This window comes from Miscanthus floridulus, chromosome 9 (assembly GCF_019320115.1).
Source record: "Miscanthus floridulus cultivar M001 chromosome 9, ASM1932011v1, whole genome shotgun sequence".
NCBI classification, from domain to species: domain Eukaryota; kingdom Viridiplantae; phylum Streptophyta; class Magnoliopsida; order Poales; family Poaceae; genus Miscanthus; species Miscanthus floridulus.
Genome location: NC_089588.1, coordinates 62272113 through 62279203, shown reverse-complemented (window position 1 = coordinate 62279203; position 7091 = coordinate 62272113). Strand labels below are relative to the sequence as shown.

Here is a 7091-nt window from a genome sequence, read left to right as displayed (position 1 = left end):
CTCTTCGCAATAAGATCTCTAGTTTTCAACAACTAGCAGATGAGTCAATTCCTAAAGCTTGGGAATGAATGCAAGAGTATGTCTCAGCATGCCCACACCATGCATGGAAGACTGGCTTTTGATCTAGAATTTCTACAATGGATTAGTTCTGTTAGATAGGAGCCATTTAGATGCTGCTGCTAGTGGAGCATTCTTTTCGCTAAGTGCTGCAGATGCCAAGACACTGATCGAGAAGATGGTTTCTAACCAAGGATGGAGCGATGATTGACTCCAACCCCGTTAATGAGGTATGCATTCAATTAAAGAAGTTGACATGCTTGCAGCTAAGATGGATCTACTCGCAAAGCGAGTAGAACATTATGAGAAGATGAGTGCCCAAGAGACACTCAAAGCCATGGATTCCCACATGACTTGTGAAGTCTGTGGAGATGTTAGACATTCGATAAATTTCTGTCCTAAGACCTAGGAGGATCTCAACTTTGTCAACACCGACAACAGGTTTCATCCACAACAACATCAAGTATTGTCAACACCGACAATAGGTTTCATCCACAACAACATGAAGGATAGAATCAGCGCTCCAACAATCAAGGAGGTAACAATTATTACTCTTCTCAATGTGTGAATAACCAAGGTAATAATAGTTATGTTTTCCTTAAAGATCTTGTTTATAGCAATGGTAGAATGACTGATAGCATTAATAAAAAGTTGTGTGCTCATGACAAGATGTTGGAAAACATAAATGCTAAATTGGATGAGTTTTCTTCTACTTTAAAGAATCAACTTAGTTTTAATAAGATGATAAAAACTCAATTAGCCTAAATAGCTGCTGCCATACCATCCTATGAAAAAGATAGAATCCCTGGCAAACCTGAAGGAACAATAGAGACAGCGAACCTTGTTACGATAAAGTATGGTTATGCTTTAAGTTCTTGGGGTTCCTACTTAGTAGATTCCCCATTTACCATTAAGAAAGGTGATCCTGGAACCCTTGTGATTACCTGCTCCATCGGAACCCATACCTTCCATAATGCTCTATGTGATCTAGGGTCTAGTGTTAACATTATGTCTAAGGAAACTTATGATAGATTGTTTTACACTACCTTAACTCCAACCTTAGTTTACTTACAGCTAGCCAATTAATCTACCTGTTATCTCAAGGGAGTAGCCACTGATTTATTAGTTAAAGTGAGAGACGCTTATGTCCCTATAGATTTTATGATCTTAGACATGGGCAACGGCAAGGATACACCTTTAATCCTTAGTCGTCCTTTCTTTAATACTACAAATGCTTCCATATATGTGGCCTCTGGGAAAATCCAACTCCACTTTGTTGGAAAAAAAGAAATATTTGCTTTTACCTCTAGACAACCCCTCTTTGATGAGAAACAGAAAAAGAAGAAGCATCTAAAGAGAATCGAGATGAAGAAACCAAAGCCGACTGAAGAACCGGAGAAGCCTGTTAAGAAGAAGAAGAACGGAAAAAGATGGCATAAAAAGAAAGATCCATCCTCAAATTCATCATCCTCTGATCCTGACAAGGCCTCCGAGGTGGAACAAGGGGAAACACCCCCGCTCAAGGAAGAATGACCTTGAGCCCGTCAAACAGGTAACTTTTCTATCCCTTACATATTTACTGCATTTTAAGTATTTGCATCTGTTTACACCAAAATTTGGGAGGAGAGTCACAGGGACCCAGAAGCTCCCAGGATCGTATCATCAAGGGATTAGTTGCGGGCGGATCAGAAACAGTTGATTCAGATGCAAAATCTAGGAATCGGCTTTCTTCGGACAGCGCCATCAGATAACAACAGAGGCTACGCTCGACGCCAGGACGAAAACGTGTTGGACTCTACAAAAAGGGAAAGATTAGAGTCCAAGTTATCTTAAATTAGGAATGTTTTCATTTTATGCCAAAGGTTGTAACAAATCATGCTCGAGTAGGATTCATGTTTAGGCTTCGGGTATAAATATCAAACCCCGGCTATTGTAAAAAATCAACCCATCAATCAAATACAAGTCAATTACTTTTTTTGGCTCTGGCCACCCCTTAGGAGTAGGAATAGAGTAGATCTCGGTGAGTTCTTCGACAAGTACGGCTGCATCGATCCGGTCGACCTCCACTGCTTGTTGTAAGTACCATCATGGTTTATACCTCTGTTCGTATGGTTGCATCGATTCGGTCGACCCCCACTGCGACTCTGGTATAAGCTAGTTATCGACTCTTTCCAAATTCAAGTATGGCTTGTGTGATTCTGCCTCACACCCCACTGCTTGAATTGGATCAAGGTCAAGTTATCTGCTCTATCTTAGAGTGGCAGTCTTTGGTAGATTCATTAAGTTACCGATATTGCTTATTGCTTTCATTGTTTATCTAATTACAGCATTATCACTCTGCCCAATTGAGATTGATCTGAATTGGCCTTATATCTTGTTTAACTCATCGTTTGCTAATCTAAAACTGATCTAATCTACATCTTAAGTGATGAGTTATGTTTTTATCGGTTGTTTTTGCGTCAATCTTAATCGTGCATAGCGTGCAGTTAAGGCATGTTCGATCATGAGTAGATCTATGTGTTAGCAAGAACTGTTTCATGGCCCGTCATCACGGCCTGTGGGATTCTACCTCTCACCCCACTGTTGGCACCGTGGAGTGGGGATCGTTGGTTGATAGACCCGTTCCTGAGAAGACATGACCTTAACTGTGCGCTATGCCTGAATCGGCTGTTTAGCCGATATCGAATGCTTTCACGGACAGTTCACATCACGAGATTGTTGAAGTAGAGATAAGTTGAAAGATGTGTTAGCCTCATGATCTTGTTATTGTACTACGGCCTGCATGATTCTGCCTCATGCCCCACTGAAATTGGTAATGAGTTAGGGTCATCGAGTCTATTGTTGTTTCTACGGCCTGCATGATTCTACCTCATGCCCCACTGGTCATGGCGATAGATGAGATCTAACATGTTCATTAGATTTATCTTTATTAAATGATTAAGTGATGTTGAATTATTTTCTTTATATAAAAAGGAGTTCGGTTACTCGTAATCATTGGCTCAGTATGGACCGATCATCATTGATATCTTATTGCCATTGATTAATATTCTTTTAAATGATGTTTATCCTGAATGATAACCGATTCTCTTCACATGACCCCATGAGCTCTAACTGACTTATTCTTATGAATATACTGGAATTGGCTATTTAGCCGATTTCCTTTCATATCGGCTCTCATAGCCGTACATTCGGGACTGTCTGGCAACACCGGCAAGTTCCGCCCTTAATTACTAATGAACTTTCTCCCCTTGTCAATTGCAGGGTCAAATTGACTGGCACGCCTCGGGAGGATTACGCAGGATCGACCACCCCTGCGCTGAAGCTAGGCGGATCTGCTCCATCGAGCGGACCCTTTTGGCTTGCTGCGTGTGTCCTCAGCACGGGACAAAATTCTGTGTCGACACACATTTCTGGCACGCCCGGTGGGACCCCATAATTGTCATGGCGGTTCATAACAACGACAGCATCCTTATGGTACATTATGAGGACCTATCTGATGAAGATAAGGATAGCATCAACAATGCTACAGAAGAATTTCAGAAGAAGTGTTTGTTGTCCTACACCAAAACACGTGACAGTACAATTATTCAGAAATTTCCACTACCAAGAGTTCTACTACCTGGGCAGACAGATACAGTCGAAGCTAAAGACAGGCGTTTCTTTATGAAAACCATAGACAAGTCTGTTCGTGATGCCATATCAAGCCGCAATAAAGCTTTTGTTGATGTATTTCACAACGCCATGAAAGAGGCGATTCATGGAATTCCGGTTGGTCAGGTTGGATCGACTTGTTATAATATTCTAGATCCGTTGACCCAAGGGACTAATCAAGTTGGTACCAGTCATCAAGAAGTAGCACCAACTGGTAATGGTGGTGTCCAGACACTTCAAGGTTCATCTGAACAAACTCCGGGTACTGCTACAAATCAGATACTGTACAATCCTGGAATATCAGTACAGCATGTGCAGCAGCCGGTGGGGCAAAGTCAAAATCAGATGATCAATTTTGGCACATCAGGCCACATACCGTCGTCGACTCAGAAGATAGCACCATCCGTTCAGAGGATCCATAGAGATAAAGATCCTTATGTCTATAATCAGATACTTCAAGCAGCAAGGCAGCAAAGGACCCAACAGATTGAGATTCCACAAGGCTATCATTATGGCACGAATTATAACACCCTCCACATGATACCAAATCTAGGATATCAAGGCACGTGGGATTTCAATCCACAGATGAGTCAACAAGTACCGAGAAATCCAAATCCGCAAGCTGACGAGTTGCTGCTCAAGGTGATCGAGATGATGAAGAATCAATTCGGTCTGAAGCCAAAAGGAATGACCTTTTCGTACAAATGCCGATATCCAGAATGGTATGATTTGGTCGCCCTTCCTACAAATTATAGGCTCCCGGAATTCACCAAGTTCACTAGTCAAGACGGTACAAGCACAATAGAACATGTCAGTCGGTATCTTACATAATTGGGTGAAGCGTCAGTTGAGGATGCCCATTGAGTTCGTTTCTTCTCCTTGTCCCTGTCAGGGCTAGCCTTCACTTGGTTCTCGTCACTACCAGTCAACTCCATTGCCAATTAGGCTGACCTGGAGAAGAAGTTTCATACATATTTTTACACTAGGACTGGAGAGAAGAAAATAACCGATTTGACAACCATGAGACAGAGGACTAATGAATCGAGCACTGAATTTCTTCAGAGATTCTGAGAGACTAAGAGTCTGTATTTCTCGTTGAGCTTGGCCGATGATCAACTAGCTGCTTTAGCCGTCCAAGGAATGCTGCCGATGTGGAAAGAGAAACTACTAGGACAGGAATTTGACAACTTAGGTCAATTGGCTCAATGAGTGGCAGCACTTAATAGTCAATTCCAGAGCATACGCAGAGATACCTGATTCCAGAAGAGTACCTCAGTGGCCAAAGCTTACGATCCATATTCAGTCAATGACGGCTATGAAGATGAAGAAGAAGAGGTTGCTGCTGCTGAATGGAATTGGGGCAAGAAGACAGTGATGGTGACAAATCCTTGGGGTAGAGAAGTTGAGGAGAGTTATGACTTTGATGTTACCAAATCGGACAAGCTCTTCGATTTCTTGCTTGAGAAGGGGCAGATCAAGTTGCCTGATGGTCATGTCATGTTGCCCCCTGATCAGTTGAAGAACAAGAAGTTCTGCAAATTCCATAACACTACTTCTCATTCCACTAATGAATGTAGAATCTTCAGGCAGCATATACAGAGAGCTATTCAGCAAGGGAGGCTCAAATTCGATACACCTCGGAAGATGAAAGTTGATGATAATCCTTTCCTAGGAGATCAGAACATGGTTGATGCTGGGTTGTTCAAAGGAAAAACCAAGGTCCTAACATCGACCAAATCGAGAGAAGCTAGGACAGTCGATCCTGAAATGCAAATATCGGCTGATGAGTATAGAGAGATTAGAAGACGTCGTGCCGAACAAAAGAGCCGATACGAGCAGAGGAAGACATCGAAAGCAGAGACGTCAAAGCCATGGGTCACATCTTGGATTCTATTGAATAAATGGCAGCGACAGAAGGAAAAGGATTATCAACGTTGGTTAAAAGATCAAGCATACCAGCATCAATTAGAAAGAAGAGAAGTATGAAAGGGAACAAGCTGAATTACATTGGAATTGTCCCTTCTTTAGGCATTGCTGGAATAAAGGTTTGAAGTTGCCTACCAGACACGACTGTCCAGAATGTAGCAATCAATATTGGGAGTATAGGTAATCTCGAACCAACCACCGTTCTATCCATGCTCAAGATGCATATCATCATAACAACATGGATCGGCACTTAAAAACAAAAGTGTTCATGATCGGTTGGGAAAAAGAGTCATTGGACAGGACTGGGCTGATCATGAAGAGGAAGGCACTGAAAGAAGATACACATGGCCGGAAGGCCAGTGGTGCCCAGGAGATTTGACGAGAAGCCAAAAGAGGAGGGTGCAGTGCCTAAGGAATAGAGAGATGGAACAGGCTTAGGCACCCGGTAAAACTCAAGTATGGCATACCAAGCAAATAGCTGATAAGAGGCAACCATCAGCTAATATCCAAATGGCTTTTCTGTTACCATCAGAATTCAGAGCTCTGGCAGATCAGGAAGTTTATTTAGACTTCAACGAGTCAGAGTATGAAGAGATGGTTGCCAAGTTAACAGTTAGCAAGCAATATTTGATAAGCCAGTCAAGCATCGGCACTTAAAGGCTTTATATATGAAAGGTTTTGTTGATGGGAAGCCGATGAACAAGATGTTGATGGACGGAGGTGCTTCTGTCAATCTTATGCCATACACCACTTTCCGTAAGCTTGGCAAGGGACTAGGAGATTTGCTTGAGACCGACATGGTGCTTAGAGACTTCGGAGGAAATACATCCAAGACCCAGGGGGCAATAAACATCGAACTGGCAATCAAGAGTAAAACTTTACTCACCACGTTCTTTGTCATTGATTGGAAAGGATCATACAGTTTACTCCTCGGTCGTGATTGGATTCATGCGAATTGCTGCATACCGTCGACCATGCATCAGTGTTTGATTCAATGGCATGGAGATGATGTCGAAATGGTTCGTGCTAATGAGTCCATAAGCATCGCAACAGCCGATCCAGTCTTTTGGGAACTAGGAGATTTTGAGTGTTTTTCTGGCAAGTCATGGGAAGGAGGCTTCATTATGATCAGCAATGAAAGCCAATAGCCGATGCAAGTGATCGGCTCTAAGAGTTTATTTTAGTAAAAAAGGTTACAGCTTCATATCGGCCATTGGAATAAAGGAAAACAAGTATTAGTTATAAGGTTTAGGCCGATGTATGAATGCTAGATAAGGTGGCGAATTCGGAGTTAATGGATTTGAAGGAGTTATGTTTCACTTAACAGGATGTTCGACCTAGGTTGATTGCTTGTTCGACTTTTGATGTGAAAGTTTCTATGGTACATTATCCTGGCGTCTGATCAACATCTGATAGCCAATTCATTCTCGGCTCTAATAGCCAGTACCAGAAGGGTA

The 7091-nt window shown here is 42.2% G+C and overlaps 1 non-coding gene across 1 annotated transcript; it reads right to left on the bottom strand.

Annotated features, from left to right (window-relative positions):
* LOC136484515 (small nucleolar RNA R71) lies at positions 1–106 on the bottom strand. Its single transcript, XR_010766037.1, has one exon. It is a non-coding gene; the product is annotated as a small nucleolar RNA R71 (small nucleolar RNA).
* Positions 107–7091: the final 6985 nt, after the last annotated feature.